Source organism: Schistocerca piceifrons, chromosome 2 (assembly GCF_021461385.2).
Source record: "Schistocerca piceifrons isolate TAMUIC-IGC-003096 chromosome 2, iqSchPice1.1, whole genome shotgun sequence".
NCBI lineage: Eukaryota > Metazoa > Arthropoda > Insecta > Orthoptera > Acrididae > Schistocerca > Schistocerca piceifrons.
In genome coordinates, this window is record NC_060139.1 from 40533625 (window position 1) to 40557735 (window position 24111).

At 50.9% G+C, this 24111-nt stretch overlaps 36 non-coding genes across 36 annotated transcripts; 25 read left to right on the forward strand and 11 right to left on the reverse strand.

Moving 5' to 3' along the window:
* The first annotated feature begins 79 nt into the window (after window positions 1-79).
* Trnav-aac lies at window positions 80-152 on the forward strand. The gene has a single exon. It is a non-coding gene; the product is annotated as a tRNA-Val (tRNA).
* Window positions 153-873: 721 nt separating this feature from the next.
* On the reverse strand, window positions 874-947 carry Trnap-agg. The gene has a single exon. It is a non-coding gene; the product is annotated as a tRNA-Pro (tRNA).
* A 379-nt stretch (window positions 948-1326) lies between these two features.
* On the forward strand, window positions 1327-1399 carry Trnav-cac. Its single transcript has one exon. It is a non-coding gene; the product is annotated as a tRNA-Val (tRNA).
* Window positions 1400-1557: 158 nt separating this feature from the next.
* On the forward strand, window positions 1558-1630 carry Trnav-aac. The gene has a single exon. It is a non-coding gene; the product is annotated as a tRNA-Val (tRNA).
* A 6159-nt stretch (window positions 1631-7789) lies between these two features.
* On the forward strand, window positions 7790-7862 carry Trnav-aac. Its single transcript has one exon. It is a non-coding gene; the product is annotated as a tRNA-Val (tRNA).
* A 721-nt stretch (window positions 7863-8583) lies between these two features.
* Window positions 8584-8657, reverse strand: Trnap-agg. The gene has a single exon. It is a non-coding gene; the product is annotated as a tRNA-Pro (tRNA).
* Window positions 8658-9036: 379 nt separating this feature from the next.
* Trnav-cac lies at window positions 9037-9109 on the forward strand. The gene has a single exon. It is a non-coding gene; the product is annotated as a tRNA-Val (tRNA).
* A 158-nt stretch (window positions 9110-9267) lies between these two features.
* Window positions 9268-9341, forward strand: Trnav-aac. The gene has a single exon. It is a non-coding gene; the product is annotated as a tRNA-Val (tRNA).
* Window positions 9342-10059: 718 nt separating this feature from the next.
* Window positions 10060-10133, reverse strand: Trnap-agg. The gene has a single exon. It is a non-coding gene; the product is annotated as a tRNA-Pro (tRNA).
* Window positions 10134-10512: 379 nt separating this feature from the next.
* On the forward strand, window positions 10513-10585 carry Trnav-cac. The gene has a single exon. It is a non-coding gene; the product is annotated as a tRNA-Val (tRNA).
* A 158-nt stretch (window positions 10586-10743) lies between these two features.
* On the forward strand, window positions 10744-10816 carry Trnav-aac. The gene has a single exon. It is a non-coding gene; the product is annotated as a tRNA-Val (tRNA).
* Window positions 10817-11541: 725 nt separating this feature from the next.
* On the reverse strand, window positions 11542-11615 carry Trnap-agg. The gene has a single exon. It is a non-coding gene; the product is annotated as a tRNA-Pro (tRNA).
* Window positions 11616-11995: 380 nt separating this feature from the next.
* On the forward strand, window positions 11996-12068 carry Trnav-cac. Its single transcript has one exon. It is a non-coding gene; the product is annotated as a tRNA-Val (tRNA).
* A 158-nt stretch (window positions 12069-12226) lies between these two features.
* Trnav-aac lies at window positions 12227-12299 on the forward strand. Its single transcript has one exon. It is a non-coding gene; the product is annotated as a tRNA-Val (tRNA).
* A 1192-nt stretch (window positions 12300-13491) lies between these two features.
* Window positions 13492-13564, forward strand: Trnav-cac. The gene has a single exon. It is a non-coding gene; the product is annotated as a tRNA-Val (tRNA).
* A 160-nt stretch (window positions 13565-13724) lies between these two features.
* Window positions 13725-13797, forward strand: Trnav-aac. Its single transcript has one exon. It is a non-coding gene; the product is annotated as a tRNA-Val (tRNA).
* A 704-nt stretch (window positions 13798-14501) lies between these two features.
* Trnap-agg lies at window positions 14502-14575 on the reverse strand. Its single transcript has one exon. It is a non-coding gene; the product is annotated as a tRNA-Pro (tRNA).
* A 379-nt stretch (window positions 14576-14954) lies between these two features.
* Window positions 14955-15027, forward strand: Trnav-cac. Its single transcript has one exon. It is a non-coding gene; the product is annotated as a tRNA-Val (tRNA).
* A 158-nt stretch (window positions 15028-15185) lies between these two features.
* Window positions 15186-15258, forward strand: Trnav-aac. The gene has a single exon. It is a non-coding gene; the product is annotated as a tRNA-Val (tRNA).
* Window positions 15259-15978: 720 nt separating this feature from the next.
* Window positions 15979-16052, reverse strand: Trnap-agg. The gene has a single exon. It is a non-coding gene; the product is annotated as a tRNA-Pro (tRNA).
* A 379-nt stretch (window positions 16053-16431) lies between these two features.
* Window positions 16432-16504, forward strand: Trnav-cac. The gene has a single exon. It is a non-coding gene; the product is annotated as a tRNA-Val (tRNA).
* Window positions 16505-16662: 158 nt separating this feature from the next.
* Window positions 16663-16735, forward strand: Trnav-aac. Its single transcript has one exon. It is a non-coding gene; the product is annotated as a tRNA-Val (tRNA).
* Window positions 16736-17455: 720 nt separating this feature from the next.
* Window positions 17456-17529, reverse strand: Trnap-agg. The gene has a single exon. It is a non-coding gene; the product is annotated as a tRNA-Pro (tRNA).
* Window positions 17530-17908: 379 nt separating this feature from the next.
* On the forward strand, window positions 17909-17981 carry Trnav-cac. The gene has a single exon. It is a non-coding gene; the product is annotated as a tRNA-Val (tRNA).
* Window positions 17982-18139: 158 nt separating this feature from the next.
* Window positions 18140-18211, forward strand: Trnav-aac. Its single transcript has one exon. It is a non-coding gene; the product is annotated as a tRNA-Val (tRNA).
* Window positions 18212-18930: 719 nt separating this feature from the next.
* Trnap-agg lies at window positions 18931-19004 on the reverse strand. The gene has a single exon. It is a non-coding gene; the product is annotated as a tRNA-Pro (tRNA).
* Window positions 19005-19383: 379 nt separating this feature from the next.
* On the forward strand, window positions 19384-19456 carry Trnav-cac. Its single transcript has one exon. It is a non-coding gene; the product is annotated as a tRNA-Val (tRNA).
* A 158-nt stretch (window positions 19457-19614) lies between these two features.
* On the forward strand, window positions 19615-19687 carry Trnav-aac. Its single transcript has one exon. It is a non-coding gene; the product is annotated as a tRNA-Val (tRNA).
* Window positions 19688-20406: 719 nt separating this feature from the next.
* On the reverse strand, window positions 20407-20480 carry Trnap-agg. Its single transcript has one exon. It is a non-coding gene; the product is annotated as a tRNA-Pro (tRNA).
* A 379-nt stretch (window positions 20481-20859) lies between these two features.
* Trnav-cac lies at window positions 20860-20932 on the forward strand. Its single transcript has one exon. It is a non-coding gene; the product is annotated as a tRNA-Val (tRNA).
* Window positions 20933-21090: 158 nt separating this feature from the next.
* Trnav-aac lies at window positions 21091-21163 on the forward strand. Its single transcript has one exon. It is a non-coding gene; the product is annotated as a tRNA-Val (tRNA).
* A 720-nt stretch (window positions 21164-21883) lies between these two features.
* Trnap-agg lies at window positions 21884-21957 on the reverse strand. Its single transcript has one exon. It is a non-coding gene; the product is annotated as a tRNA-Pro (tRNA).
* Window positions 21958-22336: 379 nt separating this feature from the next.
* Trnav-cac lies at window positions 22337-22409 on the forward strand. Its single transcript has one exon. It is a non-coding gene; the product is annotated as a tRNA-Val (tRNA).
* Window positions 22410-22567: 158 nt separating this feature from the next.
* On the forward strand, window positions 22568-22640 carry Trnav-aac. Its single transcript has one exon. It is a non-coding gene; the product is annotated as a tRNA-Val (tRNA).
* A 720-nt stretch (window positions 22641-23360) lies between these two features.
* On the reverse strand, window positions 23361-23434 carry Trnap-agg. Its single transcript has one exon. It is a non-coding gene; the product is annotated as a tRNA-Pro (tRNA).
* A 379-nt stretch (window positions 23435-23813) lies between these two features.
* Trnav-cac lies at window positions 23814-23886 on the forward strand. Its single transcript has one exon. It is a non-coding gene; the product is annotated as a tRNA-Val (tRNA).
* The last annotated feature ends 225 nt before the right edge of the window (window positions 23887-24111 follow it).

Genomic DNA, 24111 nt, shown 5'->3' on the forward strand with positions numbered 1-24111 from the left:
AGTACCACATTTATTGAATTTTTTAGTTACGATGGCAACATCACTACAAGTTGTCTGTGCAGTACGGTGCACACAAGCAGTTTCCGTGGTGTAGCGGTTATCACGTCTGCCTAACACGCAGAAGGTCCCCTGTTCGATCCCGGGCGGAAACACTTTTTCATCACTTTAAGCAAGACTTACTAACATGCATCTGCTACCACCTGTACCCGAAACCTTCGTAATCGCCTTCACGCGTCGGACCAGAGTGTCAATTGCTCACGTCGAATAAGAAATTCGTTTGATATTGACGGCGAGCTTTTTGCGCTGACTCAGCCACTGACGTGCGATCAGTTTGCACAAAACGCGTTGGCTCGTCCGGGATTTGAACCCGGGACCTCCTGCACCCTAAGCAGGAATTATACCCATTTTTTTTTTTTTTTTTTTGAACCTGTCTCCACTGTTAGGACACTAAGCAGTGTGGTTAGCTGCATTCAACCCCCGTGGCAATGTCTTGCAGTCCTCCAGCTTTGTTGACCACAGTTAGGTGCCTCGATAAGAGGTGGACAGGTGTCGCATCGCTCTCGCCGTCACTTGTTACCACGAATCGTACTTAACGTAGTTTTCTGCAAGCGTCAGCGTAGCGTCAGTCGAGCTAAGTCGGGCCAAGTCGCATAAGAGGAGCAACAAAATGCGCATTTCCGGTACCGGGAATCGAACCCGCGCCTCCTGGGTGAGAGCCAGGTACCCTAGCCACTTTTTTTTTTTTATTTTTTTTTTTAACGCGTCGGACCAGAGTGTCAATTGCTCACATCGAATAAGAAGTTCATTTGATATTGACGGCGAGCTTTTTGCGCTGACTCAGCCACTGACGTGCGATCAGTTTGCACAAAACGCTAGGGCTCGTCCGGGATTTGAACCCGGGACCTCCTGCACCCTAAGCAGGAATCATACCCCTAGACCAACGAGCGCTGTGACACGGTGATTGCCAATTATTCCAATCCCTCGATGTCGTCCAGGGTGCCCTGGAAGTCTCGTGTACGCTGGCGGGATGGGGGCGGCCTTCCTGGGCTGTCGGTACCTTCATGTAGAGCTGCCGCTGGGCTCGCACTGCTTGCTGCTGAGAAAGTGATTGCTTTGCTGATATGACTCGCAATAACGACTGCGCGAAACGCCGCTATCTCGTTAGGGGTGCTACGGCAGACACCCTCTCGAGCACCCCGAAGACTTCTTGAGCCCTCGGCTGTGATGGGTTCCAGGCTGACAAAAGATCTGTCGTGTGTGCATTCGCCGACGATAGAAAGGCTGAGGCAAGTTTGAGTGAAAAAGGATGGACTCGTCGTGTCCGTCGTTTCCGTAGTGTAGCGGTTATCACGTCTGCTTCACACGCAGAAGGTCCCCGGTTCGATCCCGGGCGGGAACAGTATTTTCCTGCCTATGTCGTATTGTCCTCCAATGAGCCACTTCGTGTGTGGATCTGCCGCACGTCCCTTCGTTTTGCAAGTACCACATTTATTGAATTTTTTAGTTACGATGGCAACATCACTACAAGTTGTCTGTGCAGTACGGTGCACACAAGCAGTTTCCGTGGTGTAGCGGTTATCACGTCTGCCTAACACGCAGAAGGTCCCCTGTTCGATCCCGGGCGGAAACACTTTTTCATCACTTTAAGCAAGACTTACTAACATGCATCTGCTACCACCTGTACCCGAAACCTTCGTAATCGCCTTCACGCGTCGGACCAGAGTGTCAATTGCTCACGTCGAATAAGAAATTCGTTTGATATTGACGGCGAGCTTTTTGCGCTGACTCAGCCACTGACGTGCGATCAGTTTGCACAAAACGCGTTGGCTCGTCCGGGATTTGAACCCGGGACCTCCTGCACCCTAAGCAGGAATTATACCCATTTTTTTTTTTTTTTTTTGAACCTGTCTCCACTGTTAGGACACTAAGCAGTGTGGTTAGCTGCATTCAACCCCCGTGGCAATGTCTTGCAGTCCTCCAGCTTTGTTGACCACAGTTAGGTGCCTCGATAAGAGGTGGACAGGTGTCGCATCGCTCTCGCCGTCACTTGTTACCACGAATCGTACTTAACGTAGTTTTCTGCAAGCGTCAGCGTAGCGTCAGTCGAGCTAAGTCGGGCCAAGTCGCATAAGAGGAGCAACAAAATGCGCATTTCCGGTACCGGGAATCGAACCCGCGCCTCCTGGGTGAGAGCCAGGTACCCTAGCCACTTTTTTTTTTTTATTTTTTTTTTTAACGCGTCGGACCAGAGTGTCAATTGCTCACATCGAATAAGAAGTTCATTTGATATTGACGGCGAGCTTTTTGCGCTGACTCAGCCACTGACGTGCGATCAGTTTGCACAAAACGCTAGGGCTCGTCCGGGATTTGAACCCGGGACCTCCTGCACCCTAAGCAGGAATCATACCCCTTTTTTTTTTTTTTTTTTTTTTTTTTATCCACCACACAGCCACTTCAAAAGAAGTACAGTACTGAAATTAAAATCCTAAAACATGACTATATAATGTAGACTGCTTACTGAAATAAAGGTTAAAACACGAAAACTTCAGTCCTGGTGTAGAGAAGAAACATACATAAAGGCGGCAAATTCAGAAACAGTGTAAAAGAAAATGGCTCACACAGGTGACCTTAGCCAACACCCTCTCTTTCAAATGTCAGGCTAAGCATATTGGCAAAATCATCTCGGAGGCCTGGCAATCGCAAGCGCTGCCAGTAAGCAGTAAGCATGTACTGCCGAAACGCTAGGTGTCCATCCTCTTCATGACAACTGTTGACAAAATGTACGAAATGGCCAATCAACCACATGACGGTATGGAGCTTCGTCCGCGGAAAAAAGGAAGAATCGGGCCGGACGATGATGTCAATAGTATAAGCGGCTTCAGCAGACCTAGTGACAAAAGCAAGTTGTTTCCTGAGCCAACGCCAATTAGCAAGGTGCCCACAGCAGGTGAATCGATGTTCAAGGGTATCCAGGAGACCACACCGAGTACAGGTGTCCGTGTCAGAAAGACCTATACGGTGCAGTCGTACATTGGTGGGAACCAAATTATTTATTACCCTATACCACGTGGACGCCACGGCCATAGAGTGGATCGGCAGACTAACGTTCTTCCAGACGTTCCTCCAGGACACAGATGGAGACGCCAGTTCTATTGGATTGGGACCGGCCAGCCCCTCCCAGCGGGCAATCAAGCCCTTGGTCGTTGGCACCGGTCGCCGCAAGAAGACGTCACCGAGGTAACTCACCGCAAGGTAAAATTCCCGAATGTGTTTCAACTTAAAATTGAGGCGTCCGACATCGACAGGTGGAGCAAGGCTCGCCGGACGCACAACAGTAAAAAGCCTGGATGTAATTGAAGTCACTTCTTGCGTAACAATTAGAGTCGTTCGGCGGACGTACAAAGCAGACGCCTTGCGAGTAATGTCAGAGAGGCCCAAGCCTCCGGAGAGACGCGGTTTCGTCATTACCTCGTAACGTAACTTGAATAGGTGGCCCTTCCATATAAACCTGCTAGACAATTGGCGCAACCTTTTCGCCACCATCATGGGAAGTGGGAACAGCTGAGCAACATAATAAGCTTTACATAGGACGTAGGTGTCTAAAATTCTGACTTTTTGCAAAATGGTAGCAGAGCGCTGCTCATGGACCATCAGAGCCCCCTGTATCTTCTCGGTGACAGATTTCCAATTGAGAGCCGCCATTTTTAGAGGACACCGATCAATGATAATCCCCAAGGACGTATGGCGATCGACAAAAGTGGCCCAAGGGACGTCAGCATCGCGAAATCCTCGAATATCAAGGAACTTACATTTACCCTGATTGAGACGCGCTCCAGAGACACGACAGTATGCATCAACTGCCCCTTTCAACAACGGGATATCATCTCGTTGACGGAGGAGAACAACGACATCATCCGCATATGCCTTAACCGAGAGCTTCCCACCAGAGAGGGACATACCCTGAAGCTTGAGAGCAATAGTCCGAAGCAGCGGTTCCAGGGACAAAACGAATAAAGACATAGAGAGCGGACTACCCTGAGGCACTCCGCGGCGGATAGCAATGGGCGGCGTCAGCTGCCCATTGACTGACACCCGAGCTGTTATTCCCCTGTACAAATTGCCAAGAACACCACGTGATGAAGCGTTAAAACCTATTGTACCTAAAACACGATCTAAAAACACATGACTGACGTGATCAAAAGCCTTATAAAAATCAAGGAAGGCAAAGGCACAATGTACGTTTGTAACCGCCGCAACCGAGACAACATCCCGATATTCGGCTACTGGTGTCAGAATAGATCTATCATGAAAACAACATTGATGTGCACCAATCACACCCCGAAGCAGAGAAGACAGCCGGCTATTGAGCGCTCTAGCAGCTGTCTTATAGTCAAAATTCAGCAATGTGAGCGGACGAAGATTGGCAGCAGATAAACGACCAGAGGACTTCGGAATTAAAACAATTTTCCCTACTTTAAAATCGGCAGGCACATCCATCCCTCTGACAATCTCATTTAAAATCTGCGTAAAAATGCCACCCAAAAGAGGCCAAAAACGGAGATAAAATTCTTTAGGCAGGCCGTCTGGACCCGGCGATTTACTGGACGGAGAGCGAGCAATAAAATCGAAAACATCATCTACCTGGAACTCCCGGAGAAATTCGCCGTTCGCGTCAGGCGCGATCGTCGCAGTTAGATCCCCAAAGACATCATCCGAAAGAGACTCACCAGAATCATCGGCAGAATAGAGACTAGTGTAATACTGATGAAGAGCACGAACCATTTCCTCCTGTGCACTAAGCTGTCGCCCATCATCCACCGTAAGAGAAGAGATGAAGGAGCGACGACGACGAGTCTGATGCCGTAGCAGGTGGTACAAGGATGTCAGTTCACCTTCAACAAGAGAGTGAGGTTTCGACTTAACTCGCAGACCATCCATCTGTCGTCGTTTAAGGCTCAAGAGCTTGGCTTTAATACGACGAACATCATGGATCCGCAGTGGAGAGGTACCCGCCGCGTCATATAGTTCACGCAGGACAGAGTAGTAATATTCATACGTGTTCTTAAAATCACGCGTCCTAGCAGCACAGTAGAAAATCAAAGTCTGACGAATCTTGGGCTTGGCAAACGCAGTCCACCAAACCAGCAAGGAAGGGTATCGCGGGACAGAGCGAAGACATCGCTCCCACACGCCACTTATAACATCATCCATAGCACTGTCGGCAAGGTGGGAAACATTTAACATCCACTGGGAACGATAAAGTTTTGCAGGTTGGCGACTAAGATTTACAGTTGCAGTAAAAGCACAATGGTCAGAAAAACTAGTAGGAATAACATCGACAGAAAGAATTTTATCACATAAAAAATCAGATAAATAGAATCTGTCGAGTCTACTGCATGAGGACGCGGTAAAAAACGTATATTTCACCAGGGTTGGATATTTGTGTTCCCAAACATCACGCAGATGCATCGTACGAACTAAGTCATGTAAATCACGGCAATAATTAAAATTGGGGGACTGGTCTGCAGGGCGTAAAACACAATTAAAATCGCCTCCGAGCAGGAGACTCCGAGGACTCTGGCGCAAAAGATAAATAAGCTCTTCTTTATAAAATCGCGATCGAGCCACAGTGTGACCCGAACCAGAGGGGGCATACAAAACAACGAGGCGGAGATCAAAAAGACGACAACCAATCCCACGGCCAGAGTCAAGGAATTCAATGTCAGTAATAGGAATGCCCTCTCGAAAGAAAAGAGCAGTTCCTGTTGAATATTCCGGCGCGACATTAAAAACAGTTTGAAATCCAGGTAGAGAGAGATCAGAAAACAACACTTCCTGCAAAAACACTACGTCCGCACAGGCGTCGTAAATAAACTGCCGCAAAGAGGCAATGCGAACGTCGGACTCAATACGGTTAACATTTAAGGTAAGAAAGGTGTATGCTTGAACCATAGAGAGAAAAGCGAGAAAACAAATCACCTACACCGACGCACCAGCGTCACAGTCCATAGCAGGGGTGACGGAGGCATCCGAGGGAGGGGGACTGCTACCCCGTTCCGCGGATCCCTTACGTTTCGGTTTTTTACGAACAGCATTAACGTTCGGCTGAACGCGTAACTTGCGTCGGCTGACGGGCAAGGAAACTTCAGCCGCCGGTGACGTAGGAGGGTCAAGTTCTGTATCCGACACCACCCGCGCCGGTCCACATGCGGGATCCGGGGTCGCGGGGGAAACATCCGACAAAACGGAATGGTCAACACCTGCACTAGCTTCCGGCAAACATGGACTGCACGGAGGCGAAACGTGAGCAGGAAGGTCCGAGGCCGCAGAGTTGGAAAGAAGCGGAGCAGCTCCGCTGGCAGAGGTATGGGGCAGCGAAGCAGGAAGTTGTCGCGGCTCCACTTGTTGTGACATCGAAGTCGGTTCGGAAGACGGCGCCAACAGGCCCGACCGACGACCCGACTCGAGAGAAGCTGCGTCGGAGGCCGGAGGGGCGCCAGCAGCCGCCACCGGAACCGCTACCTCAGGAGGGCAGGGAGCAGCTACAGTACACAGTGGCTCGGAGGATGCCGGTCGCTCGGACTGGGGCATCTCAGGGAGATCCTCATCCGTACTATTTCCATCGTGTGGGCGACGCCTCTTATTATTCAAAAGTGGCACACCCACCTGAGGGACAGACGGAACAACATCAGATTTAGCACGCAAAGGAGGAAATTCTGTATCAGGGGTGCGCAAAACCTGTGGCGGGGCGCTACTACCACTGGACTGTGCTACACCAAGAGCAGAACCACCTGCAACGAGGTCAGCGACCGTTAACTTGCGACGCTGTTCGAGAGAATTTTTTAAAACAAAAACTCTCCGCGGACAGTCGGTACGCACGTGACCACTTTCATTGCACAAAAAACAGGTGCCAACCTGACCACTATATGTTACATGGACACGATATCCACCGATCTGCAGGTGGGATGGAATATTCTGCTTAACGTGCATTTCGACTGAACGAATACCACTGTAACATTGCAGGCGATGTTGGCTTGACCAGCGTTCAAGGCGAATGCTCTTTACATCACCATACTGCTGTAGACCCTCCTTAAGATAGACATTATCCACCTCCGGTGGAAGGTTGTAAACACGAACATTGGTATACGTGATGGAAGCATTGGAAAGCAGCACGGTACTTACAGAATCATCCCGATGCCGAAAGAGAACATGATGACCATATTTAGAAAGAATTTTATCAACCTGAAGTGGGTCCATAAACTTAACAAAGAAAACATACAGTTCGGTATCAAAATAAGCAGTGTGCACCTGATCCGAATGAACACCAAAGGTATCTACCAACCAATCATGAATCTCAAGAGAACTAGGTTGCACGTGGCGGGTTGACTTGTCAAAAGCAAAACTAACTGTAGCCTGACGAGGAATAACCTGGGACGACATTTTCAAAATATGCGGTCGAAACCGCTACACAAAAAACACTGAAATAAGGACAGAAAGTAACACAAGGTACAAAACAACGACGGAGAAATACTCTCAGAAGTTGCAACACAACACGTAACAAAAACGATAGTCCACTATACGTAACGCTACGGCGGAGCGGAAGACTAGGCACGTCCACACTGCACGGCGTCTAAAGCGGAACTCTATGTCGTATTGTCCTCCAATGAGCCACTTCGTGTGTGGATCTGCCGCACGTCCCTTCGTTTTGCAAGTACCACATTTATTGAATTTTTTAGTTACGATGGCAACATCACTACAAGTTGTCTGTGCAGTACGGTGCACACAAGCAGTTTCCGTGGTGTAGCGGTTATCACGTCTGCCTAACACGCAGAAGGTCCCCTGTTCGATCCCGGGCGGAAACACTTTTTCATCACTTTAAGCAAGACTTACTAACATGCATCTGCTACCACCTGTACCCGAAACCTTCGTAATCGCCTTCACGCGTCGGACCAGAGTGTCAATTGCTCACGTCGAATAAGAAATTCGTTTGATATTGACGGCGAGCTTTTTGCGCTGACTCAGCCACTGACGTGCGATCAGTTTGCACAAAACGCGTTGGCTCGTCCGGGATTTGAACCCGGGACCTCCTGCACCCTAAGCAGGAATTATACCCATTTTTTTTTTTTTTTTTTTTGAACCTGTCTCCACTGTTAGGACACTAAGCAGTGTGGTTAGCTGCATTCAACCCCCGTGGCAATGTCTTGCAGTCCTCCAGCTTTGTTGACCACAGTTAGGTGCCTCGATAAGAGGTGGACAGGTGTCGCATCGCTCTCGCCGTCACTTGTTACCACGAATCGTACTTAACGTAGTTTTCTGCAAGCGTCAGCGTAGCGTCAGTCGAGCTAAGTCGGGCCAAGTCGCATAAGAGGAGCAACAAAATGCGCATTTCCGGTACCGGGAATCGAACCCGCGCCTCCTGGGTGAGAGCCAGGTACCCTAGCCACTTTTTTTTTTTATTTTTTTTTTTAACGCGTCGGACCAGAGTGTCAATTGCTCACATCGAATAAGAAGTTCATTTGATATTGACGGCGAGCTTTTTGCGCTGACTCAGCCACTGACGTGCGATCAGTTTGCACAAAACGCTAGGGCTCGTCCGGGATTTGAACCCGGGACCTCCTGCACCCTAAGCAGGAATCATACCCCTAGACCAACGAGCGCTGTGACACGGTGATTGCCAATTATTCCAATCCCTCGATGTCGTCCAGGGTGCCCTGGAAGTCTCGTGTACGCTGGCGGGATGGGGGCGGCCTTCCTGGGCTGTCGGTACCTTCATGTAGAGCTGCCGCTGGGCTCGCACTGCTTGCTGCTGAGAAAGTGATTGCTTTGCTGATATGACTCGCAATAACGACTGCGCGAAACGCCGCTATCTCGTTAGGGGTGCTACGGCAGACACCCTCTCGAGCACCCCGAAGACTTCTTGAGCCCTCGGCTGTGATGGGTTCCAGGCTGACAAAAGATCTGTCGTGTGTGCATTCGCCGACGATAGAAAGGCTGAGGCAAGTTTGAGTGAAAAAGGATGGACTCGTCGTGTCCGTCGTTTCCGTAGTGTAGCGGTTATCACGTCTGCTTCACACGCAGAAGGTCCCCGGTTCGATCCCGGGCGGGAACAGTATTTTCCTGCCTATGTCGTATTGTCCTCCAATGAGCCACTTCGTGTGTGGATCTGCCGCACGTCCCTTCGTTTTGCAAGTACCACATTTATTGAATTTTTTAGTTACGATGGCAACATCACTACAAGTTGTCTGTGCAGTACGGTGCACACAAGCAGTTTCCGTGGTGTAGCGGTTATCACGTCTGCCTAACACGCAGAAGGTCCCCTGTTCGATCCCGGGCGGAACACTTTTTCATCACTTTAAGCAAGACTTACTAACATGCATCTGCTACCACCTGTACCCGAAACCTTCGTAATCGCCTTCACGCGTCGGACCAGAGTGTCAATTGCTCACGTCGAATAAGAAATTCGTTTGATATTGACGGCGAGCTTTTTGCGCTGACTCAGCCACTGACGTGCGATCAGTTTGCACAAAACGCGTTGGCTCGTCCGGGATTTGAACCCGGGACCTCCTGCACCCTAAGCAGGAATTATACCCATTTTTTTTTTTTTTTTTTGAACCTGTCTCCACTGTTAGGACACTAAGCAGTGTGGTTAGCTGCATTCAACCCCCGTGGCAATGTCTTGCAGTCCTCCAGCTTTGTTGACCACAGTTAGGTGCCTCGATAAGAGGTGGACAGGTGTCGCATCGCTCTCGCCGTCACTTGTTACCACGAATCGTACTTAACGTAGTTTTCTGCAAGCGTCAGCGTAGCGTCAGTCGAGCTAAGTCGGGCCAAGTCGCATAAGAGGAGCAACAAAATGCGCATTTCCGGTACCGGGAATCGAACCCGCGCCTCCTGGGTGAGAGCCAGGTACCCTAGCCACTTTTTTTTTTTTATTTTTTTTTTTAACGCGTCGGACCAGAGTGTCAATTGCTCACATCGAATAAGAAGTTCATTTGATATTGACGGCGAGCTTTTTGCGCTGACTCAGCCACTGACGTGCGATCAGTTTGCACAAAACGCTAGGGCTCGTCCGGGATTTGAACCCGGGACCTCCTGCACCCTAAGCAGGAATCATACCCCTAGACCAACGAGCGCTGTGACACGGTGATTGCCAATTATTCCAATCCCTCGATGTCGTCCAGGGTGCCCTGGAAGTCTCGTGTACGCTGGCGGGATGGGGGCGGCCTTCCTGGGCTGTCGGTACCTTCATGTAGAGCTGCCGCTGGGCTCGCACTGCTTGCTGCTGAGAAAGTGATTGCTTTGCTGATATGACTCGCAATAACGACTGCGCGAAACGCCGCTATCTCGTTAGGGGTGCTACGGCAGACACCCTCTCGAGCACCCCGAAGACTTCTTGAGCCCTCGGCTGTGATGGGTTCCAGGCTGACAAAAGATCTGTCGTGTGTGCATTCGCCGACGATAGAAAGGCTGAGGCAAGTTTGAGTGAAAAAGGATGGACTCGTCGTGTCCGTCGTTTCCGTAGTGTAGCGGTTATCACGTCTGCTTCACACGCAGAAGGTCCCCGGTTCGATCCCGGGCGGGAACAGTATTTTCCTGCCTATGTCGTATTGTCCTCCAATGAGCCACTTCGTGTGTGGATCTGCCGCACGTCCCTTCGTTTTGCAAGTACCACATTTATTGAATTTTTTAGTTACGATGGCAACATCACTACAAGTTGTCTGTGCAGTACGGTGCACACAAGCAGTTTCCGTGGTGTAGCGGTTATCACGTCTGCCTAACACGCAGAAGGTCCCCTGTTCGATCCCGGGCGGAAACACTTTTTCATCACTTTAAGCAAGACTTACTAACATGCATCTGCTACCACCTGTACCCGAAACCTTCGTAATCGCCTTCACGCGTCGGACCAGAGTGTCAATTGCTCACGTCGAATAAGAAATTCGTTTGATATTGACGGCGAGCTTTTTGCGCTGACTCAGCCACTGACGTGCGATCAGTTTGCACAAAACGCGTTGGCTCGTCCGGGATTTGAACCCGGGACCTCCTGCACCCTAAGCAGGAATTATACCCATTTTTTTTTTTTTTTTTTTTTTTTGAACCTGTCTCCACTGTTAGGACACTAAGCAGTGTGGTTAGCTGCATTCAACCCCCGTGGCAATGTCTTGCAGTCCTCCAGCTTTGTTGACCACAGTTAGGTGCCTCGATAAGAGGTGGACAGGTGTCGCAACGCTCTCGCCGTCACTTGTTACCACGAATCGTACTTAACGTAGTTTTCTGCAAGCGTCAGCGTAGCGTCAGTCGAGCTAAGTCGGGCCAAGTCGCATAAGAGGAGCAACAAAATGCGCATTTCCGGTACCGGGAATCGAACCCGCGCCTCCTGGGTGAGAGCCAGGTACCCTAGCCACTTTTTTTTTTTATTTTTTTTTTTAACGCGTCGGACCAGAGTGTCAATTGCTCACATCGAATAAGAAGTTCATTTGATATTGACGGCGAGCTTTTTGCGCTGACTCAGCCACTGACGTGCGATCAGTTTGCACAAAACGCTAGGGCTCGTCCGGGATTTGAACCCGGGACCTCCTGCACCCTAAGCAGGAATCATACCCCTAGACCAACGAGCGCTGTGACACGGTGATTGCCAATTATTCCAATCCCTCGATGTCGTCCAGGGTGCCCTGGAAGTCTCGTGTACGCTGGCGGGATGGGGGCGGCCTTCCTGGGCTGTCGGTACCTTCATGTAGAGCTGCCGCTGGGCTCGCACTGCTTGCTGCTGAGAAAGTGATTGCTTTGCTGATATGACTCGCAATAACGACTGCGCGAAACGCCGCTATCTCGTTAGGGGTGCTACGGCAGACACCCTCTCGAGCACCCCCGAAGACTTCTTGAGCCCTCGGCTGTGATGGGTTCCAGGCTGACAAAAGATCTGTCGTGTGTGCATTCGCCGACGATAGAAAGGCTGAGGCAAGTTTGAGTGAAAAAGGATGGACTCGTCGTGTCCGTCGTTTCCGTAGTGTAGCGGTTATCACGTCTGCTTCACACGCAGAAGGTCCCCGGTTCGATCCCGGGCGGGAACAGTATTTTCCTGCCTATGTCGTATTGTCCTCCAATGAGCCACTTCGTGTGTGGATCTGCCGCACGTCCCTTCGTTTTGCAAGTACCACATTTATTGAATTTTTTAGTTACGATGGCAACATCACTACAAGTTGTCTGTGCAGTACGGTGCACACAAGCAGTTTCCGTGGTGTAGCGGTTATCACGTCTGCCTAACACGCAGAAGGTCCCCTGTTCGATCCCGGGCGGAAACACTTTTTCATCACTTTAAGCAAGACTTACTAACATGCATCTGCTACCACCTGTACCCGAAACCTTCGTAATCGCCTTCACGCGTCGGACCAGAGTGTCAATTGCTCACGTCGAATAAGAAATTCGTTTGATATTGACGGCGAGCTTTTTGCGCTGACTCAGCCACTGACGTGCGATCAGTTTGCACAAAACCAAAACGCGTTGGCTCGTCCGGGATTTGAACCCGGGACCACGCCTGCACCCTAAGCAGGAATTATATACCATTTTTTTTTTTTTTTTTTTTGAACCTGTCTCACTGTTAGGACACTAAGCAGTGTGGTTAGCTGCATTCAACCCCCGTGGCAATGTCTTGCAGTCCTCCAGCTTTGTTGACCACAGTTAGGTGCCTCGATAAGAGGTGGACAGGTGTCGCATCGCTCTCGCCGTCACTTGTTACCACGAATCGTACTTAACGTAGTTTTCTGCAAGCGTCAGCGTAGCGTCAGTCGAGCTAAGTCGGGCCAAGTCGCATAAGAGGAGCAACAAAATGCGCATTTCCGGTACCGGGAATCGAACCCGCGCCTCCTGGGTGAGAGCCAGGTACCCTAGCCACTTTTTTTTTTTTATTTTTTTTTTTAACGCGTCGGACCAGAGTGTCACAATTGCTCACATCGTAATAAGAAGTTCATTTGATATTGACGGCGAGCTTTTTGCGCTGACTCAGCCACTGACGTGCGATCAGTTTGCACAAAACGCTAGGGCTCGTCCGGGATTTTGAACCCGGGACCTCCTGCACCCTAAGCAGGAATCATACCCCTAGACCAACGAGCGCTGTGACACGGTGATTGCCAATTATTCCAATCCCGTCGATGTCGTCCAGGGTGCCCTGGAAGTCTCGTGTACGCTGGCGGGATGGGGGCGGCCTTCCTGGGCTGTCGGTACCTTCATGTAGAGCTGCCGCTGGGGCTCGCACTGCTTGCTGCTGAGAAAGTGATTGCTTTGCTGATATGACTCCGCAATAACGACTGCGCGAAACGCCGCTATCTCGTTAGGGGGTGCTACGGCAGACACCCTCTCGAGCACCCCGAAGACTTCTTGAGCCCTCGGCTGTGATGGGTTCCAGGCTGACAAAAGATCTGTCGTGTGTGCATTCGCCGACGATAGAAAGGCCTGAGGCAAGTTTGAGTGAAAAAGGATGGACCCGTCGTGTCCGTCGTTTCCGTAGTGTAGCGGTTATCACGTCTGCTTCACACGCAGAAGGTCCCCGGTTCGATCCCGGGCGGGAACAGTATTTTCCTGCCTATGTCGTATTGTCCTCCAATGAGCCACTTCGTGTGTGGATCTGCCGCACGTCCCTTCGTTTTTGCAAGTACCACATTTATTGAAATTTTTTAGTTACGATGGCAACATCACTACAAGTTGTCTGTGCAGTACGGTGCACACAAGCAGTTTCCGTGGTGTAGCGGTTATCACGTCTGCCTAACACGCAGAAGGTCCCCTGTTCGATCCCGGGCGGAAACACTTTTTCATCACTTAAGCAAGACTTACTAACATGCATCCCGAAACCTTCGTAATCGCCTTCACGCGTCGGACCAGAGTGTCAATTGCTCACGTCGAATAAGAAATTCGTTTGATATTGACGGCGAGCTTTTTGCGCTGACTCAGCCACTGACGTGCGATCAGTTTGCACAAAACGCGTTGGCTCGTCCGGGATTTGAACCCGGGACCTCCTGCACCCTAAGCAGGAATTATACCCATTTTTTTTTTTTTTTTTTTGAACCTGTCTCCACTGTTAGGACACTAAGCAGTGTGGTTAGCTGCATTCAACCCCCGTGGCAATGTCTTGCAGTCCTCCAGCTTTGTTGACCACAGTTAGGTGCCTCGATAAGAGGTGGACAGGTGTCGCATCGCTCTCGCCGTCACTTGTTACCACGAATCGTACTTAACGTAGTTTTCTGCAAGCGTCAGCGTAGCGTCAGTCGAGCTAAGTCGGGCCAAGTCGCATAAGAGGAGCAACAAAATGCGCATTTCCGGTACCGGGAATCGAACCCGCGCCTCCTGGGTGAGAGCCAGGTACCCTAGCCACTTTTTTTTTTTATTTTTTTTTTTAACGCGTCGGACCAGAGTGTCAATTGCTCACATCGAATAAGAAGTTCATTTGATATTGACGGCGAGCTTTTTGCGCTGACTCAGCCACTGACGTGCGATCAGTTTGCACAAAACGCTAGGGCTCGTCCGGGATTTGAACCCGGGACCTCCTGCACCCTAAGCAGGAATCATACCCCTAGACCAACGAGCGCTGTGACACGGTGATTGCCAATTATTCCAATCCCTCGATGTCGTCCAGGGTGCCCTGGAAGTCTCGTGTACGCTGGCGGGATGGGGGCGGCCTTCCTGGGCTGTCGGTACCTTCATGTAGAGCTGCCGCTGGGCTCGCACTGCTTGCTGCTGAGAAAGTGATTGCTTTGCTGATATGACTCGCAATAACGACTGCGCGAAACGCCGCTATCTCGTTAGGGGTGCTACGGCAGACACCCTCTCGAGCACCCCGAAGACTTCTTGAGCCCTCGGCTGTGATGGGTTCCAGGCTGACAAAAGATCTGTCGTGTGTGCATTCGCCGACGATAGAAAGGCTGAGGCAAGTTTGAGTGAAAAAGGATGGACTCGTCGTGTCCGTCGTTTCCGTAGTGTAGCGGTTATCACGTCTGCTTCACACGCAGAAGGTCCCCGGTTCGATCCCGGGCGGGAACAGTATTTTCCTGCCTATGTCGTATTGTCCTCCAATGAGCCACTTCGTGTGTGGATCTGCCGCACGTCCCTTCGTTTTGCAAGTACCACATTTATTGAATTTTTTAGTTACGATGGCAACATCACTACAAGTTGTCTGTGCAGTACGGTGCACACAAGCAGTTTCCGTGGTGTAGCGGTTATCACGTCTGCCTAACACGCAGAAGGTCCCCGGTTCGATCCCGGGCGGAAACACTTTTTCATCACTTTAAGCAAGACTTACTAACATGCATCTGCTACCACCTGTACCCGAAACCTTCGTAATCGCCTTCACGCGTCGGACCAGAGTGTCAATTGCTCACGTCGAATAAGAAATTCGTTTGATATTGACGGCGAGCTTTTTGCGCTGACTCAGCCACTGACGTGCGATCAGTTTGCACAAAACGCGTTGGCTCGTCCGGGATTTGAACCCGGGACCTCCTGCACCCTAAGCAGGAATTATACCCATTTTTTTTTTTTTTTTTTTGAACCTGTCTCCACTGTTAGGACACTAAGCAGTGTGGTTAGCTGCATTCAACCCCCGTGGCAATGTCTTGCAGTCCTCCAGCTTTGTTGACCACAGTTAGGTGCCTCGATAAGAGGTGGACAGGTGTCGCATCGCTCTCGCCGTCACTTGTTACCACGAATCGTACTTAACGTAGTTTTCTGCAAGCGTCAGCGTAGCGTCAGTCGAGCTAAGTCGGGCCAAGTCGCATAAGAGGAGCAACAAAATGCGCATTTCCGGTACCGGGAATCGAACCCGCGCCTCCTGGGTGAGAGCCAGGTACCCTAGCCACTTTTTTTTTTTATTTTTTTTTTTAACGCGTCGGACCAGAGTGTCAATTGCTCACATCGAATAAGAAGTTCATTTGATATTGACGGCGAGCTTTTTGCGCTGACTCAGCCACTGACGTGCGATCAGTTTGCACAAAACGCTAGGGCTCGTCCGGGATTTGAACCCGGGACCTCCTGCACCCTAAGCAGGAATCATACCCCTAGACCAACGAGCGCTGTGACACGGTGATTGCCAATTATTCCAATCCCTCGATGTCGTCCAGGGTGCCCTGGAAGTCTCGTGTACGCTGGCGGGATGGGGGCGGCCTTCCTGGGCTGTCGGTACCTTCATGTAGAGCTGCCGCTGGGCTCGCACTGCTTGCTGCTGAGAAAGTGATTGCTTTGCTGATATGACTCGCAATAACGACTGCGCGAAACGCCGCTATCTCGTTAGGGGTGCTACGGCAGACACCCTCTCGAGCACCCCGAAGACTTCTTGAGCCCTCGGCTGTGATGGGTTCCAGGCTGACAAAAGATCTGTCGTGTGTGCATTCGCCGACGATAGAAAGGCTGAGGCAAGTTTGAGTGAAAAAGGATGGACTCGTCGTGTCCGTCGTTTCCGTAGTGTAGCGGTTATCACGTCTGCTTCACACGCAGAAGGTCCCCGGTTCGATCCCGGGCGGGAACAGTATTTTCCTGCCTATGTCGTATTGTCCTCCAATGAGCCACTTCGTGTGTGGATCTGCCGCACGTCCCTTCGTTTTGCAAGTACCACATTTATTGAATTTTTTAGTTACGATGGCAACATCACTACAAGTTGTCTGTGCAGTACGGTGCACACAAGCAGTTTCCGTGGTGTAGCGGTTATCACGTCTGCCTAACACGCAGAAGGTCCCCGGTTCGATCCCGGGCGGAAACACTTTTTCATCACTTTAAGCAAGACTTACTAACATGCATCTGCTACCACCTGTACCCGAAACCTTCGTAATCGCCTTCACGCGTCGGACCAGAGTGTCAATTGCTCACGTCGAATAAGAAATTCGTTTGATATTGACGGCGAGCTTTTTGCGCTGACTCAGCCACTGACGTGCGATCAGTTTGCACAAAACGCGTTGGCTCGTCCGGGATTTGAACCCGGGACCTCCTGCACCCTAAGCAGGAATTATACCCATTTTTTTTTTTTTTTTTTTGAACCTGTCTCCACTGTTAGGACACTAAGCAGTGTGGTTAGCTGCATTCAACCCCCGTGGCAATGTCTTGCAGTCCTCCAGCTTTGTTGACCACAGTTAGGTGCCTCGATAAGAGGTGGACAGGTGTCGCATCGCTCTCGCCGTCACTTGTTACCACGAATCGTACTTAACGTAGTTTTCTGCAAGCGTCAGCGTAGCGTCAGTCGAGCTAAGTCGGGCCAAGTCGCATAAGAGGAGCAACAAAATGCGCATTTCCGGTACCGGGAATCGAACCCGCGCCTCCTGGGTGAGAGCCAGGTACCCTAGCCACTTTTTTTTTTTATTTTTTTTTTTAACGCGTCGGACCAGAGTGTCAATTGCTCACATCGAATAAGAAGTTCATTTGATATTGACGGCGAGCTTTTTGCGCTGACTCAGCCACTGACGTGCGATCAGTTTGCACAAAACGCTAGGGCTCGTCCGGGATTTGAACCCGGGACCTCCTGCACCCTAAGCAGGAATCATACCCCTAGACCAACGAGCGCTGTGACACGGTGATTGCCAATTATTCCAATCCCTCGATGTCGTCCAGGGTGCCCTGGAAGTCTCGTGTACGCTGGCGGGATGGGGGCGGCCTTCCTGGGCTGTCGGTACCTTCATGTAGAGCTGCCGCTGGGCTCGCACTGCTTGCTGCTGAGAAAGTGATTGCTTTGCTGATATGACTCGCAATAACGACTGCGCGAAACGCCGCTATCTCGTTAGGGGTGCTACGGCAGACACCCTCTCGAGCACCCCGAAGACTTCTTGAGCCCTCGGCTGTGATGGGTTCCAGGCTGACAAAAGATCTGTCGTGTGTGCATTCGCCGACGATAGAAAGGCTGAGGCAAGTTTGAGTGAAAAAGGATGGACTCGTCGTGTCCGTCGTTTCCGTAGTGTAGCGGTTATCACGTCTGCTTCACACGCAGAAGGTCCCCGGTTCGATCCCGGGCGGGAACAGTATTTTCCTGCCTATGTCGTATTGTCCTCCAATGAGCCACTTCGTGTGTGGATCTGCCGCACGTCCCTTCGTTTTGCAAGTACCACATTTATTGAATTTTTTAGTTACGATGGCAACATCACTACAAGTTGTCTGTGCAGTACGGTGCACACAAGCAGTTTCCGTGGTGTAGCGGTTATCACGTCTGCCTAACACGCAGAAGGTCCCCGGTTCGATCCCGGCGGAAACACTTTTTCATCACTTTAAGCAAGACTTACTAACATGCATCTGCTACCACCTGTACCCGAAACCTTCGTAATCGCCTTCACGCGTCGGACCAGAGTGTCAATTGCTCACGTCGAATAAGAAATTCGTTTGATATTGACGGCGAGCTTTTTGCGCTGACTCAGCCACTGACGTGCGATCAGTTTGCACAAAACGCGTTGGCTCGTCCGGGATTTGAACCCGGGACCTCCTGCACCCTAAGCAGGAATTATACCCATTTTTTTTTTTTTTTTTTTGAACCTGTCTCCACTGTTAGGACACTAAGCAGTGTGGTTAGCTGCATTCAACCCCCGTGGCAATGTCTTGCAGTCCTCCAGCTTTGTTGACCACAGTTAGGTGCCTCGATAAGAGGTGGACAGGTGTCGCATCGCTCTCGCCGTCACTTGTTACCACGAATCGTACTTAACGTAGTTTTCTGCAAGCGTCAGCGTAGCGTCAGTCGAGCTAAGTCGGGCCAAGTCGCATAAGAGGAGCAACAAAATGCGCATTTCCGGTACCGGGAATCGAACCCGCGCCTCCTGGGTGAGAGCCAGGTACCCTAGCCACTTTTTTTTTTATTTTTTTTTTTAACGCGTCGGACCAGAGTGTCAATTGCTCACATCGAATAAGAAGTTCATTTGATATTGACGGCGAGCTTTTTGCGCTGACTCAGCCACTGACGTGCGATCAGTTTGCACAAAACGCTAGGGCTCGTCCGGGATTTGAACCCGGGACCTCCTGCACCCTAAGCAGGAATCATACCCCTAGACCAACGAGCGCTGTGACACGGTGATTGCCAATTATTCCAATCCCTCGATGTCGTCCAGGGTGCCCTGGAAGTCTCGTGTACGCTGGCGGGATGGGGGCGGCCTTCCTGGGCTGTCGGTACCTTCATGTAGAGCTGCCGCTGGGCTCGCACTGCTTGCTGCTGAGAAAGTGATTGCTTTGCTGATATGACTCGCAATAACGACTGCGCGAAACGCCGCTATCTCGTTAGGGGTGCTACGGCAGACACCCTCTCGAGCACCCCGAAGACTTCTTGAGCCCTCGGCTGTGATGGGTTCCAGGCTGACAAAAGATCTGTCGTGTGTGCATTCGCCGACGATAGAAAGGCTGAGGCAAGTTTGAGTGAAAAAGGATGGACTCGTCGTGTCCGTCGTTTCCGTAGTGTAGCGGTTATCACGTCTGCTTCACACGCAGAAGGTCCCCGGTTTGATCCCGGGCGGGAACAGTATTTTCCTGCCTATGTCGTATTGTCCTCCAATGAGCCACTTCGTGTGTGGATCTGCCGCACGTCCCTTCGTTTTGCAAGTACCACATTTATTGAATTTTTTAGTTACGATGGCAACATCACTACAAGTTGTCTGTGCAGTACGGTGCACACAAGCAGTTTCCGTGGTGTAGCGGTTATCACGTCTGCCTAACACGCAGAAGGTCCCCGGTTCGATCCCGGGCGGAAACACTTTTTCATCACTTTAAGCAAGACTTACTAACATGCATCTGCTACCACCTGTACCCGAAACCTTCGTAATCGCCTTCACGCGTCGGACCAGAGTGTCAATTGCTCACGTCGAATAAGAAATTCGTTTGATATTGACGGCGAGCTTTTTGCGCTGACTCAGCCACTGACGTGCGATCAGTTTGCACAAAACGCGTTGGCTCGTCCGGGATTTGAACCCGGGACCTCCTGCACCCTAAGCAGGAATTATACCCATTTTTTTTTTTTTTTTTTGAACCTGTCTCCACTGTTAGGACACTAAGCAGTGTGGTTAGCTGCATTCAACCCCCGTGGCAATGTCTTGCAGTCCTCCAGCTTTGTTGACCACAGTTAGGTGCCTCGATAAGAGGTGGACAGGTGTCGCATCGCTCTCGCCGTCACTTGTTACCACGAATCGTACTTAACGTAGTTTTCTGCAAGCGTCAGCGTAGCGTCAGTCGAGCTAAGTCGGGCCAAGTCGCATAAGAGGAGCAACAAAATGCGCATTTCCGGTACCGGGAATCGAACCCGCGCCTCCTGGGTGAGAGCCAGGTACCCTAGCCACTTTTTTTTTTTATTTTTTTTTTTAACGCGTCGGACCAGAGTGTCAATTGCTCACATCGAATAAGAAGTTCATTTGATATTGACGGCGAGCTTTTTGCGCTGACTCAGCCACTGACGTGCGATCAGTTTGCACAAAACGCTAGGGCTCGTCCGGGATTTGAACCCGGGACCTCCTGCACCCTAAGCAGGAATCATACCCCTAGACCAACGAGCGCTGTGACACGGTGATTGCCAATTATTCCAATCCCTCGATGTCGTCCAGGGTGCCCTGGAAGTCTCGTGTACGCTGGCGGGATGGGGGCGGCCTTCCTGGGCTGTCGGTACCTTCATGTAGAGCTGCCGCTGGGCTCGCACTGCTTGCTGCTGAGAAAGTGATTGCTTTGCTGATATGACTCGCAATAACGACTGCGCGAAACGCCGCTATCTCGTTAGGGGTGCTACGGCAGACACCCTCTCGAGCACCCCGAAGACTTCTTGAGCCCTCGGCTGTGATGGGTTCCAGGCTGACAAAAGATCTGTCGTGTGTGCATTCGCCGACGATAGAAAGGCTGAGGCAAGTTTGAGTGAAAAAGGATGGACTCGTCGTGTCCGTCGTTTCCGTAGTGTAGCGGTTATCACGTCTGCTTCACACGCAGAAGGTCCCCGGTTCGATCCCGGGCGGGAACAGTATTTTCCTGCCTATGTCGTATTGTCCTCCAATGAGCCACTTCGTGTGTGGATCTGCCGCACGTCCCTTCGTTTTGCAAGTACCACATTTATTGAATTTTTTAGTTACGATGGCAACATCACTACAAGTTGTCTGTGCAGTACGGTGCACACAAGCAGTTTCCGTGGTGTAGCGGTTATCACGTCTGCCTAACACGCAGAAGGTCCCCGGTTCGATCCCGGGCGGAAACACTTTTTCATCACTTTAAGCAAGACTTACTAACATGCATCTGCTACCACCTGTACCCGAAACCTTCGTAATCGCCTTCACGCGTCGGACCAGAGTGTCAATTGCTCACGTCGAATAAGAAATTCGTTTGATATTGACGGCGAGCTTTTTGCGCTGACTCAGCCACTGACGTGCGATCAGTTTGCACAAAACGCGTTGGCTCGTCCGGGATTTGAACCCGGGACCTCCTGCACCCTAAGCAGGAATTATACCCATTTTTTTTTTTTTTTTTTTGAACCTGTCTCCACTGTTAGGACACTAAGCAGTGTGGTTAGCTGCATTCAACCCCCGTGGCAATGTCTTGCAGTCCTCCAGCTTTGTTGACCACAGTTAGGTGCCTCGATAAGAGGTGGACAGGTGTCGCATCGCTCTCGCCGTCACTTGTTACCACGAATCGTACTTAACGTAGTTTTCTGCAAGCGTCAGCGTAGCGTCAGTCGAGCTAAGTCGGGCCAAGTCGCATAAGAGGAGCAACAAAATGCGCATTTCCGGTACCGGGAATCGAACCCGCGCCTCCTGGGTGAGAGCCAGGTACCCTAGCCACTTTTTTTTTTTATTTTTTTTTTTAACGCGTCGGACCAGAGTGTCAATTGCTCACATCGAATAAGAAGTTCATTTGATATTGACGGCGAGCTTTTTGCGCTGACTCAGCCACTGACGTGCGATCAGTTTGCACAAAACGCTAGGGCTCGTCCGGGATTTGAACCCGGGACCTCCTGCACCCTAAGCAGGAATCATACCCCTAGACCAACGAGCGCTGTGACACGGTGATTGCCAATTATTCCAATCCCTCGATGTCGTCCAGGGTGCCCTGGAAGTCTCGTGTACGCTGGCGGGATGGGGGCGGCCTTCCTGGGCTGTCGGTACCTTCATGTAGAGCTGCCGCTGGGCTCGCACTGCTTGCTGCTGAGAAAGTGATTGCTTTGCTGATATGACTCGCAATAACGACTGCGCGAAACGCCGCTATCTCGTTAGGGGTGCTACGGCAGACACCCTCTCGAGCACCCCGAAGACTTCTTGAGCCCTCGGCTGTGATGGGTTCCAGGCTGACAAAAGATCTGTCGTGTGTGCATTCGCCGACGATAGAAAGGCTGAGGCAAGTTTGAGTGAAAAAGGATGGACTCGTCGTGTCCGTCGTTTCCGTAGTGTAGCGGTTATCACGTCTGCTTCACACGCAGAAGGTCCCCGGTTCGATCCCGGGCGGGAACAGTATTTTCCTGCCTATGTCGTATTGTCCTCCAATGAGCCACTTCGTGTGTGGATCTGCCGCACGTCCCTTCGTTTTGCAAGTACCACATTTATTGAATTTTTTAGTTACGATGGCAACATCACTACAAGTTGTCTGTGCAGTACGGTGCACACAAGCAGTTTCCGTGGTGTAGCGGTTATCACGTCTGCCTAACACGCAGAAGGTCCCCGGTTCGATCCCGGGCGGAAACACTTTTTCATCACTTTAAGCAAGACTTACTAACATGCATCTGCTACCACCTGTACCCGAAACCTTCGTAATCGCCTTCACGCGTCGGACCAGAGTGTCAATTGCTCACGTCGAATAAGAAATTCGTTTGATATTGACGGCGAGCTTTTTGCGCTGACTCAGCCACTGACGTGCGATCAGTTTGCACAAAACGCGTTGGCTCGTCCGGGATTTGAACCCGGGACCTCCTGCACCCTAAGCAGGAATTATACCCATTTTTTTTTTTTTTTTTTTTGAACCTGTCTCCACTGTTAGGACACTAAGCAGTGTGGTTAGCTGCATTCAACCCCCGTGGCAATGTCTTGCAGTCCTCCAGCTTTGTTGACCACAGTTAGGTGCCTCGATAAGAGGTGGACAGGTGTCGCATCGCTCTCGCCGTCACTTGTTACCACGAATCGTACTTAACGTAGTTTTCTGCAAGCGTCAGCGTAGCGTCAGTCGAGCTAAGTCGGGCCAAGTCGCATAAGAGGAGCAACAAAATGCGCATTTCCGGTACCGGGAATCGAACCCGCGCCTCCTGGGTGAGAGCCAGGTACCCTAGCCACTTTTTTTTTTTATTTTTTTTTTAACGCGTCGGACCAGAGTGTCAATTGCTCACATCGAATAAGAAGTTCATTTGATATTGACGGCGAGCTTTTTGCGCTGACTCAGCCACTGACGTGCGATCAGTTTGCACAAAACGCTAGGGCTCGTCCGGGATTTGAACCCGGGACCTCCTGCACCCTAAGCAGGAATCATACCCCTAGACCAACGAGCGCTGTGACACGGTGATTGCCAATTATTCCAATCCCTCGATGTCGTCCAGGGTGCCCTGGAAGTCTCGTGTACGCTGGCGGGATGGGGGCGGCCTTCCTGGGCTGTCGGTACCTTCATGTAGAGCTGCCGCTGGGCTCGCACTGCTTGCTGCTGAGAAAGTGATTGCTTTGCTGATATGACTCGCAATAACGACTGCGCGAAACGCCGCTATCTCGTTAGGGGTGCTACGGCAGACACCCTCTCGAGCACCCCGAAGACTTCTTGAGCCCTCGGCTGTGATGGGTTCCAGGCTGACAAAAGATCTGTCGTGTGTGCATTCGCCGACGATAGAAAGGCTGAGGCAAGTTTGAGTGAAAAAGGATGGACTCGTCGTGTCCGTCGTTTCCGTAGTGTAGCGGTTATCACGTCTGCTTCACACGCAGAAGGTCCCCGGTTCGATCCCGGGCGGGAACAGTATTTTCCTGCCTATGTCGTATTGTCCTCCAATGAGCCACTTCGTGTGTGGATCTGCCGCACGTCCCTTCGTTTTGCAAGTACCACATTTATTGAATTTTTTAGTTACGATGGCAACATCACTACAAGTTGTCTGTGCAGTACGGTGCACACAAGCAGTTTCCGTGGTGTAGCGGTTATCACGTCTGCCTAACACGCAGAAGGTCCCCGGTTCGATCCCGGGCG